This window comes from Ovis aries, chromosome 3 (assembly GCF_016772045.2).
Source record: "Ovis aries strain OAR_USU_Benz2616 breed Rambouillet chromosome 3, ARS-UI_Ramb_v3.0, whole genome shotgun sequence".
Classification (NCBI taxonomy): Eukaryota; Metazoa; Chordata; class Mammalia; order Artiodactyla; family Bovidae; genus Ovis; species Ovis aries.
Window position 1 is genome coordinate 77,474,775 of NC_056056.1, and position 12,822 is coordinate 77,487,596.

The following is a 12,822-nucleotide window of genomic DNA, read 5'->3' on the forward strand; positions in this document are numbered from 1 at the left end:
AGAGATAATCAACTTAATCACATATATATTGTTTAAGACAAACCTCATGGTAACCACAAGGCAACCTGTAATAGATACACATACAAAAAGAGGGAATCCCAACAAAATACTAAAAATAGTCATCAGATAACGAGAGAGCAATGAAAGAAGAAAGTAACAACAACAACAAAAAACCTACAAAAACTGCCAGAAAACAATCATCAAAATGGCAATAAGTACATGAAAAAAAGTAAAAGTGTTAGTCACTCAGTCCTGTTCGATCTTTGCAACCCCATAGACTGTAACCCACCAAGCTTCTCAGTCCATGAGATTCTTCAGGCAAAAATACTGGAGTGGGCTGCCATTTCCTTCTCCAGGGGATCCAGAATCTTTAGCGTTTGAGCTACCAGGGAAGCCCCAATAAGTACAAACCTATCAATAATTTTTTTTAATGTAATTGCACTAAATGTTCCAATCAAAAGACAGACTGGCTGAATGGATTTTTTTTTTAAGACTCAAGTTCAAGCTGTTTTTTCCAAAAAATCTCCTGTGGATTGTCTGTTTTTATTGGAAAACAACCTAACTATATGAGCAAAGGAAATTTTGAAAAAAAATTAGCCACCATCTTGCCAAATATCATCATGTTTTTCTATTTTCTTCCAATCTTGGTCCAAGTGGTGGCTTACTTTCACCACACCATCCCGTGTCCTCCCACACCAACCTGGTCCTCTGATACATTAAATTGGCTCAGCACCCCTCCCAGGTAGACAGCCATCCTCTGTCTGCTGCTCCTCGTCCAGGCTCCACCTTCTCCTCCTTGGCGTCTGACCCATGTGGACTGTGCATACTTGCTCCCATGCCCTCTGTCTTTTGGTTGGGTTTGGCTAATGTGGGGGGCCCCAGCCAGAGCTCATAAAGAGGGAGGAAAGTAAAGCTGGGGCATTCATCTATATTCCTTTGCTAGGACTGCCATAACAGAGTACCGTGGGCTGAGTGGCTTAAACAACATAAATATATTTCTGCCAGCTCTGGAGGCTAGAAGTGCAAGATCAAGGTGTCAGCAGGTTGGGTTTCTTCTGAGGCCTCTTTCCTTGGCTTGCCTTTCCGCCGTCTTCTCTCTGCACTCTTGTTCCTGGTGTCGCTTTGTCCAAACTTCCTCTTCTCATAACGTTTCCAGCCAGCTTGGATGAGGGCCCATCCTAATGGCTTCATCTAAACTTAATCAGTGCTGTGAAGGCTCTCGCTCCAAGTACAGTCACATTCTGAGACTCTGCAGGTTAGGGCTTCAGCAGGAATTTGGTGGGGGGGGTGGGGGGCGACACAATTCAGCCCATAATGTCTTTCCTCTGACTCCCTCCCTGTGGGGTCACTGAGAGCTGTCTGTGCCCCTCAAACAGAAGGCCACAACTCTCATCAGGCAGCCTGTTCTGATCCTGTCCCCTCAGGCCTGGTAGAGTGAATGGTGCTGGGCTGGTACCAGCTCCACTGTTTTCACACACGCAAGGCTGCCCACACTCTGTAAATAGTCCCTTCATTCAACTCTCTCGCATGATCCGTTTTGAGCAGGCCATCTGTTTCCTGCCGGGCCCCTGCCTGATATACCAGGTATGGCGGCAGCCCCAACAGTGCTCCCGGCAGCTCTGAGAATGTCTGTGTGGGAGGCGGGAGCCAGCCCGGCTCAGCTGTCCTGTTTCCTCAGCATTGGAGTACTCTGCCCTGTCACTCACTAAAGGCGTGAAGATGCAAAGTGAGGTACCTCAAGCCATGACCCAGCAAATGCCTTAAACAGAATGCCATATACTTTTTTTTTCTGGGGGCCGGGGGGAGTGGTGCTGCATGGCTTATGAGATCTTCGTTCCTTCTCCAAGGATGGAACCCGTGCTCCCTGCAGTTCAAGTGTGGAGTCCTAGCCGCCCGACTGCCAGGGAAGTCCCTGTCACACTCTTCTAAGACTCTTGGCCATTGCCTCACGCAGATACCTGTTGAATACCTCAGTGTTCTCCTGGGCAGTGCCCTTTGCTTCCAGCTGCCAGCCCCAACTCTCAGATTCCTGTTATGTCTTTTTCATGATGCAATTCTATAGCACCCATCCTCACTTTCAGCCCAAGCGGGCCATTCCCTGGGGGCTTGACATTTGACACTCAAGGACACATCCTGGTCCTCGCTGATTCTCTGGGGGACTCTGCCACCAACTGTAAACTAACAATTCCCCTTCTGCATTAAGGCTTCATGGGGCTTCCCTGGTGACTCAGTGGTAAAGAATCCACCTGCCAGCTCAGGAGACTTGGGTTTGATCCCTAGGTTGGGAAGATCCCCTAGAGAAGGAAATGGCAACCCACTCCAACATTCTTGCCTGGGAAATCCCACGGACAGAGGAGCCTGGCAGGCTATAGTCCATGGGGTTGCAAAAGTCAGACATGACTTAGCAACTAAACAACCAGGCATCAAGGACTGGAATTATCCACCAGGTGTAAAAGGGTCTCAGGCCCTCCCACCAGCAGGGTCTTCTTATTGGCTACGTGTTGCAATCATCTGGGAAGCCTACAGAAAATACAGGTGCCTGGGCCCCACCTCCACAGGACATGACTGAGTTGGTCTGGGGTATGACTAGACATAGAAATTGTATGGCCAGACCTGGGCATCCCTGACCTGCAGTGCTTTGCAGCTTTTTTTTAGGCAACAGTGGCACTGAAGTTGGTCAGACCTTCCCAAATCAAAGTCCTTCCTGGAGACTCCAAGGGCTGATTCTTGCCATTTGAGGTGATTGTAACACGAGGTATCTTGAAATGCCCTGCGGTCTTAAGAGGAAGCGACCTCCTTTCTCCTCAGAACCTTCTGAGGTCTGACACTGAAAGGGCCTTGTCCTCAGCCCCAGAGCCCTCTCATCCATCATAACTAGCCTTTCCTGCCCCAAGGCAGGATTCTCACCCCAATCTGCCTCCCACACCAATTTTTTTCTTTTTGACAAACATTAAAGATATATTAAAAAAAATCATCTAAGAAGACATGTGTAACCCACTGGAAATTTCAAGGTGGTGAGTCACACTCCTGGGCCCCCTCAGATTCTTATGTAAGGTTGAGTCACTTTTTGTGAGGTCCATGCATAGCAGAAGGCAATTGGAAGACTCCCAAGATATGTGGATGAGTGTGTATGTGTGTGTGTGGTGAGTGAATGAGAAAGAGAGAGGTCATTTGCAGCTTTAAGAGACTGGCAGTAACTCTGAATTAACTTTAGAGAAAGCAATGGCACCCCACTCCAGTAGTCTTGCCTGGAAAAATCCCATGGACAGAGGAGCCTGTAGGCTGCAGTCCATGGGGTCGCGAAGAGTCCAGACACAACTGAATGACTTCGCTTTCACTTTTCACTTTCATGCATTGGAGAAGGAAATGGCAACCCACTCTAGTGTTCTTGCCTGGAGAATCCCAGGGACGGGGGAGCCTGGTGGGCTGCCGTCTATGGGGTTGCACAGAGTCGTACACGACTGAAGCAACTTAGCAGCAGCAGCAGGAGACACAGATGAAAGAGAATCAGGAGACCCTGGAGGTGGTGAAGCCATCAAGGAATTCCACTCCTGGAGCCCCTAGACCTCCTCAGGGGAGTCTCCCGCATCACCATAGGCCTCACTTTTTTTTTTTTTTAATAATTTCTCGAGCCACCCTGCCCAGCTGGGAGCCACTAGCCCCCTGCAGCTGTGGAGCACTCGACGTGTGGCTTGTCTAGCTTGAGATGTGCTGTGAGTGTCACACACAGATGGTATTTTGAAGACTTAGTATGATAAAAAGAATAGATCTCATCGAACATTTTCTATATTGATTAGATTTTGAAATTACAATATTTTGGATATATTGGGTTGAAGTTAATTAAAATTAATATCTGTTTATTTTTTGCTTTCTTTTTGATGTGGAACATTTTTTAAGTCTTAGTTGAGTTTGTTACAGTATTGCTTCTGTTTTATGCTTCGGTTTTTTGGCCATGAGGCACGTGGGATTCCAGGTCCCCAACCAGGGAGTGAGCCCGCACCCCCTGCATGGGAAGGTGAAGGCTTAACCACTGGACTGCCATGAAAGTCCCCTTCCTGTTTCTTGTTACCTGGGGTCCTGCCCCGAGCATCACCAAAGTGAAAGCAAAGGGGCAAAGACAGCAGAATAGACAGCGGTGGCTGCTTAGGAGCCAAAAATCAGATGGGGAAGGGGGCATGGACTTCACTGGCCAGATAAAGTTGGATCCAACATTGCACTGGGTTGGATGGTGTCCCCCTAAAATTCATGCCCACCTGGAACTTCAAAATGTGACTTTATTGAAATAGAATCTTTGCAGATGTAACTGATTAATTTAAAATGAGATTTAACTGGATTAAAGTGAAACTCGAAGTTGCATGGCTGGTGCCCTTATAAGACCATGTGAAAATCCAGACACAGAAAGAAAGAAGGCAGTGTGTTGAGGGCAGCAGGCCTGAAGGGAGGCAGCCTCATACCAAGGACTAACCAACAGAAGCTAAGAAATAAGGAAGGCCTCTTCCTGGAGCCTTCAGAGGGAGTGCGGCCCTGCTGCACCTTTATTTTATTTCCTTAATTTTTTTCTTTGCCTCACCGCACGGCATGTAGGAACCCGTGCCCCCTTACAGCGGAAGCATGGAGTCTTAACCACTGGACTTCCCACTGACCCCTTGATTTTAGACTTCCAACCTCCAGACTTGTGAGAGAATAAATTTCTGTTGTGTTAAGCCACCCTGTTTGTGGTAGTTTTTTATAGCTGCCCCAGGAAATGAATATACTTAACATGAGAAAAAGAATGTAAAAGGGCACATCGATAATGTTTTTCTGTTGATTAAAAGTTGAAATGATAATATTCATTTGTGTTGATGTAAATATATTGGGTTAAATAAAACATCAACATGAATGTCACTTTTCTTTTTTTAAAAAAGTGGCTAATAGACAGTATTAATACAGATAAACTCTCATCTGTGGCTTGTATCTTATTTCTATTGAACAGCGGTGTTCCAGAGGGAAGGAAACACTGTGTGAGACCCTGGGGTTCTTTATCCAAAGAAGAGAAAGTTGGTGAAACTTTGGAACCAGAAGCGACAAGGGTGGGAAGGTCTTTTTTTCACCGAGCCCAACAGGCAGGTCAGCATTTCAGCGTGAGGTGAGGCCAGGGGGGATGTGGAGGAGCTTGGAGGGGATGACAGCAGAGATCAGAGAGTTTCTTCTTCACCTGTAGAATGGGAACTCTGTGTTGTTCCTGGTCGGGAGTGAGGGGAGAGGTGAACTCCTCCCTGGAGGACAATCACCCCTCCCCAAAAGGGGTTCCTGCTCAGGGAAGGCCAAGTAGGCAGAAGGCAGGCAGGTTGAAGGGGTCTCTCTCCCAGGAGCCAGAGCCTCACACGTCTCACTCTCTCAAAGGCCAGGGCCTGGCCAGGGCTCTGGAATGCTGCCTGAACACCTGGCTGCAGACAGTGTGGGAGAGGGGTCCTGGGGTTATCCAAACAGCCCACTGGCTCCAGAGGGTGGCAGTCGGGGGACAGAAGGTGGGGAGAAAGAAGCCCCGTGGCTTAGCCAGGCCAGACTCTTGTTTTCCTTGGCTGGAGCTGAGATTCCTCCCAAGGTTTCTGCCCTGAGACAGCAGTGAGCTGAGCTGGGTAGCAGCCCAAGGCTCTATTTCACCCTGTCTGGGCAGGAGAGGAACCAAACATCACCCATGGGATGTGTGAGGTATGCAACTCTCCCTTAAAGAGTGTGCTATGCGATTGTCTTTGGAAGTGAGAGTTCAAGGGGGTAAGGAGTCAATGAGCTGCCAGCCCCAAACCCCAAACAGCCCATTTCCCAGGGGTTCTTTCGTTGCGGGCAGCAGGCTGGAGTGCTCCAGTTATTCTGAAGGCTTCAGGGAGGGACCAGAGTGACCTTGAAACTCCTCTCTGGAGCCCACCAGAAGAAGTGCCCCCTCACCTCTGCACCTCAGCACCCATCATTATTCCTATTGCTGTTACCGTTGGATGACTTTCCTAAAAACTCCCCAGGTGGGTCAAGAGCTCAGGTCACCCAGATGCCCCCACACAGACCACCTGCACTTAACCAAGCCCCTGTGTGTCTGCTGTAAGGGACACCTGGGCATCCCCCTTCTGCCCCTGAATTGCCATCCCTGGGGAATTTGTCCCAGCTGAATGCCAGTTCTCTCCAGGTGGAGTAATACAGCAAGGCATTCTCTCTCCAGGTGTGTCCTGAGCGCCACGAGGCCCTGAGCCAGACCTGGTCCCGGAATGCACAGAGGGAGCTGTGCTTCATTAACCCACGCTGGTGGGAAGTTAACTCTCCCGTCTCCCCTTCTGGGCAGCTCTGCATGAGCTCCTGGGCACGGGGTGGGGGTGGGGTCAGTGCCTGGGCTCGGGCTGCTCGGGAGAGCACAAGTTATGAGCAGAGAAGCAGTGGCCAGGCCGAGGTCTCTGGCTCCCGCCACTGTGTGGGACCGCCTCGGCGTGCCGTCAGAGCCGGGGTGAGGGCTGCATTCTGGCCATCCAGGCCCCTGTGCTGGGGTCCGGTGCCTCCGCCTATCTTAGCAGGGAGCCTGCTTTCCTCCTGGGGCCTTCTGCAGGTCCCAGGCTTCTCCTCCCATCTGCTTCTTATCCTTCCCTCCAGTGTTTAGAAAGTGTCATCTTGAGTGGCATGGGCTGTGAGCAGCTGTGGGAGCAAGGAGAGGTTTGCTGTGAGGTGATTGGGGGTCCCCTCGGGCCTGGTTTCAGAGCTCAAAGCTTGTCAGCCTTGCAGGAGCCACCCAAGCTCAGCCACTGCTGCCAGATTCCCACTCCCTGGGCCCCGTCAGCCCACCTCTACCTCACCCTGGGGAAGTTGAGATTCATAGTTCAGATAGATTAAGGAGAGATGAGATGTTTCCTTTGTTCCTTTACTATCCCCCACCCACCAACCAGCACATTTTCAAACAGGAAATCAAGGGACACCCACTCTGTTTTTCTTGGGCAGAGCAAGACCAGAAGACTGACGCCATCTGTTTAGGACCTTGACCCCCCGGCTGCGCTGTTTAGACAGCGGTCCTACTGGGGGCAGCCCTGGATCTGGGGTTTGCCCTTTCATGGGACAGCACAGATTTTAAAAACTAGTTGCCCTGGGGTGATAAAGACCCCCCTCCCCCACCTGCTTTCTCTCAGAGCCTTGAAGGACCCAAATCACCAGCTCCTAGTCTCCTAGTCATTGTCCAGTTCTTGACAGTTGAAAGAAACCAAATGGACTCTAACTCCGGCGATGGGGGTATGAAGAGGATGGGAGGGGGTGTCTTGAGACTGGGGGCCCAGGAGCTGCTGATGGAGCTCCCTGAACCCCCAGCAAGTTATTCACACTTCAGCGCCTTCCTGCGGGCTTCGCTTGGTACCTGGCGGAGGCAGAAGAGGGAGACTGATGTTTCCCCCATATCTTTCTAGTCTTATGATTCTTATAATCAGACCTGGAAAAAACATCTTTTTCTTTCTTCATTTCTTTGAGAAAGCAAGATTGGCTTAAACACAAAGTGATCACTGGGGCTTTTGGAATGCAGAGAGAAGAGAGAGCTGGCCTTTTGAGAATAATGCTTCATTTCCCTTGCTCCATCTCCCCATCCCACCCTCGTGGCTCCGGCCCCTGCCTCATCAGGAGAAATGCCCCTGCTGAGGTCTTGCCTCTGGAGGAGACGGGAGACCAGGTAACTACCCCTGGCCCCTGCCCCACAGTATCAGAAGCATATTCCCTAAGGGCCCAACTGCTTACAGAGACTCAGAAAACCTTGGCCAACCTCTTGGCCCAGCCGCTGGCCTCAAAACCAGGCTACGTGGCCTGTCCAGGACGCCCATAAATCCCCCAGTCGGCAAGAAGCTGCACTCTGGAGCCTGCTCACCCCTTTGCTCATAGGCCTGGCTGCAGGCCCTGAGCTGTCCTCAGCCAGTCTAGAAGTCAGTGTAAATAAGCACATTTCTCTGGGGCAGACCTCATTTTCTGGGGACTTGTACCCCCTCAGAGGTATCAATAATCAAAAAGTCCAATGTACCCTTCAGGGGCCACAGCTCTTCCCCACCAGACAGCTGATATTTAACTGATGGCTGCTGTCCTCCATAGGGTTTTTTTAACATGTCACAGGGTATCAGTAGAGTTCTGGGCTTCCCAGGGGGTACAGGGGTAGAGAAGCCACCTGCCAATGCAGGAGATGCAAGAGATACAGATCCTTGGGTTGAAAAGATCCCCTAGGGAGGAAATGGCAATCCACTTCAGTATTCTTGCCTGGAAAATTCCATGGAGAGAGGAGCCTGGCGGGCTAGAGTTCATGAGGTCACAAAGAGTCAGACAAAGTTCCAGCAAAAGAGTTCCAGCAAAGTGTTAACTCCTTTGTGCCCAGGGCAGAGAGTAGTGGCTCTTCTAATACCTACTGAACCTGTTATAAGCCCTCCAGAGGGTAGATGCGCATATACCACAGATCAAAAATTCAAACGCCCTGCCTTCTCTGCAGCCAGAACCAAGCACAGCTTGCAGATGGGTATTCTGGGAGTTGAGGTAAGCTGGGAGTAGTGTGCTGCTCACAACTGCTTCAAGTCTGGGAGGGAAGAAGGAACTTTTGTCTCGAGGGCTGCAGAAACAGTGTAGAAGCCTCAGGGATGGGAGATGTCACTATTAGAGGTGGCAAGAGTTGGCAGCTCGGGTGGAATTTGGGGCCCCAGCAGGACCACACAGCAGGTGTGGGGCAGATGAAGCTGACATCTCATGAAGTAAGTCTTCAGAGGCTGGGCATGGTGTGCAGGTGGCAAGGAAAAGCAGGAGAGTCCTAGACACAGCCCAGGCCGCCCCAGGTAGCTCAGGAACATCAGGAGGGAGGCTATGGGCCAGACTGGCCTATTCTAGCCCATCCCAGCTCCTCTGGCTACCTGGCCTCAGGCCCATCCTCCTTGCCTCAGTTTCCTTATCCATGGCAGGGCATGGTGATGCTGAAGAAAAGATAGAAACACAAAAGGCTGTGGAAAATGCTTAGTGCAAGAAAGGAGACTACGGAGGAGGGGTGACTGCTGTGGGGCCCTCGGCCAAGTCTCACCAGCTGAGTTCCATCTTGGGCTTAGGAGCCAGTGGGGTTTATAACCGCAATCTCAAGATGGCTCTGGAACCACAATGCCCAACAGGCGAGCACACAGCCTGTTTTTTGTCTGTTAGTCAGGGGCGCTCTGCTTCCTGGGGTGGAGGGGGAAGGGGGACCTCAGGAGCTATTGGTGGACTGACATTGCCAGAGAAATCCTGGCTGGCCTCTCCCCCTCACCCCACTCCTTCCCACTCGTGTGTTTGGGATTAACATGTATCCCTTGACCCTATTCATTTTTCTACTGAGATGGAAACTTGGCCAGCTACCAGGCCTGGATGTGCTCACGGTGTGGCTGGGCTCCAGCCAAGCCCACGGTAATTGTGATCACATGTGCGGCTTTTGCTGGGCGCTGGGGCCCTGGGAGATGCACAGCTGCCAGAAGGAAGGTCTGGGGCCCTAAGCAGTGCGCTGGTGGTGTGGCCTCGGGCCTCTGCCCTCACCTCTCCGGCCCTCCGTTTCCTCATTCATAAAATGGAAGGATTGGCTCATGGGACCTCTGAGAATCTAAGATCTCAGGGGATATGGACCAGCTTTCGGCTTCCCAGCCCTGGCCTGGCCTTCCACGTACACAGAGGGGGACCTTGGCCAGGGTGGGATTGAGGGTGCTTAGAGAAGGGTCTGGAAGGAGAGACAGAGAGTATCCTAGACAGTCTTCACCAGCTACCCCATGGACAAGGGCAAACCTAATACCCTTTCCCCATTAGTCTAGGGGCTGGGGTTGCTGCCCAGCATGATTGAATCTACACTCTGGAGTAAGATATTATACTGAGTGGATTGTTGTGGCCTTTACTATTCACCTTGGCGGTTCAGAAAGCCTGAGAATAAGCAGGAGTTGAATAGGTTGGCTAATCAGTACAGCCAAGAGCAAGGGTAACATTCTGAACACCTGGTCTGAGTAGAAGCGGTGAGGAGGTGAGTTTCTCTACCTTCACATAATCCCTGGGCCTTCTCTCCTGCTTTTTGCTTACAGATGTCCCCCCTCACTTCTCCCTTTGTCTTTCTCTCTCTGATTTCTTCTTCCTGTTGCCTTTTTCTTTTCTCCTTGTTTCTTCCTTCCCCCTTTCTAATGAAAGAAGCCAAGTGACTCCTTGGAAAGAGGATGGCTCAATAGTCAGGGGGCTTTGAGCCTCAGGCTATGAACCTGGGAGAATGCTGTCCTGGTTGAGCCTCAGGCTATGAACCTGGGAGAATGCTGTCCTCACTTTGGCATTGTTGAGTGAAGTCGCTCAGTCGTGTCCAACTCTTTGCGACCCCATGGACTGTAGAATACCAGGCTCCTCTGTCCATGGGATTTTCCAGGCAATAGTACTGGAGTGGATTGCCATTTCCTTCTCCAGGGGATCTTCCCGATCCAGGGATCGAACCCAGCTCTGCCGCATTGTAGACAGACGCTTTACCATCTGAGCAGTATAATCTATAAAACAGCTTCAGGCAGTACATAGAAAAGTGTCAATAAAAGGCAGCAAATACTATTATTTTCCCCAAATATCAACTGCAATGTGTTTTCAATGATTATTTGTACTTGATTAACTTCTATTCTGATCATACAAATCAGGTAATGTAAACTTGTTTGGCTCCTTGCTCTCATAAAATGGAATGGCCATACTCAAAGAGAATGCTGTAGACTTCGTGGCTTCTGGTTTTTTCTCTGTGTATCAGCAGTCCTGGAGGGAAAGAAGACCCTCCCTGGAGCTGGCCCTTTTCATGATTCTCTTGGATCTCAGGATGGATGAAGGCGGGGCAGAGGGATTCTCCTGCCTGGAAGAAGTCTCAAAGGAGAGTTTTGATGTTAATCTAGTGGTTTCAAGGTCACACACCTGAAAAAGGCTCCTAAAAACTAACAAAAACAAACCTAAGGGCCATTTTGTCACTTTATATATTAAAAAAACAAATTTTACTTTCTAGGAGGAAACTTATACATTCCAGAGGGATTCCTCCGAGCCCGACATGACACACACATCATTTTACATAGCTTCATTATCTGTGCCAGTCAGGGTTCTGTCAGAGAAATGGAAACCACTCCAGATATCCCAAATACACAGGATTTAAAAACCTGTGCGTAGGGGATTTAGGTGAGAGGGCTGGATGAGGGAAGGTCAGGGAAGCCACCGTCAGACCCCATGAAATTGGGAAGTGCCAGGTCTGCAGAGATCACCCAAGCCGCCGGCAGCAGCACTGTGGACAGCTTCCAGGAGCATGCCTGGAGGCCACAGTCAACCTCACTCTTGTCCTGGCCAATTCATAGAAGGTGGACTCTCCTTTCTTTGGTCTAGGAAATCTTGTGTAAGTGACTCTATTGCCAGGAACTTACTTAAAACTGTGCTTGCGAGGAAGGTGGGAAACTATAGACCCCAGGGCTCTCAGCTGGCGGCAGAGGAACGTGGAGTCATGTGGGGGTGCTGCAGTCCTGGCCAGACTAGAGGACCAGCACCCCTTCAGCGCATGCTTTCCTGTCCACTCAGCCAAGTGGCCGCTCCTATTTCCTCGGCCGCACTTGGCAGGGACAAGGCGTTCATGAGCCACTGTGTCCAGGGAAGCGGGGAAAGGGCACAAGAATAAAAAAGTCCTAGAGGCATTTTACAACATGTAGAGACATGAATAAAGGCGGTTAAAAAACAGTTGTCTTTGCCAAGGGCACATTATGAAGTCCTGGACTCACGGGGAGAGGAGGGGATTGGAGGTCTGGAGCAAACAGCTGTAGGGGACCCTGGGGAAGCCACTCCTTCCTGTGTCCTCTGCTTCTTCATCTGTTAAGCGAGAGGGCTAAAAGCAAAACCTTAACCTCCTGTGATGCTCTGATTTGTTAATCTGTGTGAACAGAGACATGATGCGCTTGGCATTAGGACATGACTCTTCCTGTCTCCTCTCCTGCTCCCCTGGATTCTTCCCTCCGCCTCTGAAAGGATGTTCAGGACTCTGTGCTTCAGAGACAGACAACCAGAGGGAACTCTTTCCATGACCTTATTGTTAATTCTCTTAAAATACTGTTCCATCTTGATCTTAACTTGTACCTTTTTTGTGTTTTTTGGAGGGAATGGGAAAAAAATTTTAATTCAAGTAAAGTTGACTTACAACACCATGTTAGCTCCAGGTGCAAATTGCAATAATTCAGTATTTCTGTATGTAACAAAATGATCATGATGATAAATCTAGTTACCATCTGTCACCATAGAAAGATATTACAATATCATTGACTATATTCCCCTGCTGTATATTTCATCCCCGTGACTCTTTTATTTTGTAATTGGAAGCTTGCGCCTCTTAATCTCCCTCTCTGCTTCACTCATTCCCCTCCTTCTCCCCTCTGGCAACCACCTGTTTGTTCTCTGTATCTGTGACTCTGTTTTTGTTTCATTGTATTTGTTCATTTGGCTTTTCAGATTTCACATATAAGTGAAATCATATGGTATTTGTCTTTCTCTGAGTTATTTCACTTAGCATAATACCCTCTAGATCCAACCATGTTGTCACAAATGGCAAGATTTCATTCTTTCTTATGACTGAGTGGGCTTCCATGGTAGATGATAAAGAATCTGCCTGCAATTCAGGAGAGCCCAATTCGATTCCTGGGTCAGAAAGATCCCAGGGAGAAGGGAAAGGCTACCCACTCCAGTATTCTTGGGCTTCCCTGGTGGCTCAGACGGTAAAGAATTGTGCCTGCAGTGCGGGAAACCTGGGTTTGATCCCTTGGTTGGGAAGATCCCCAGGAGAAGGGAATGACTACTCACTCCAGTATTCTG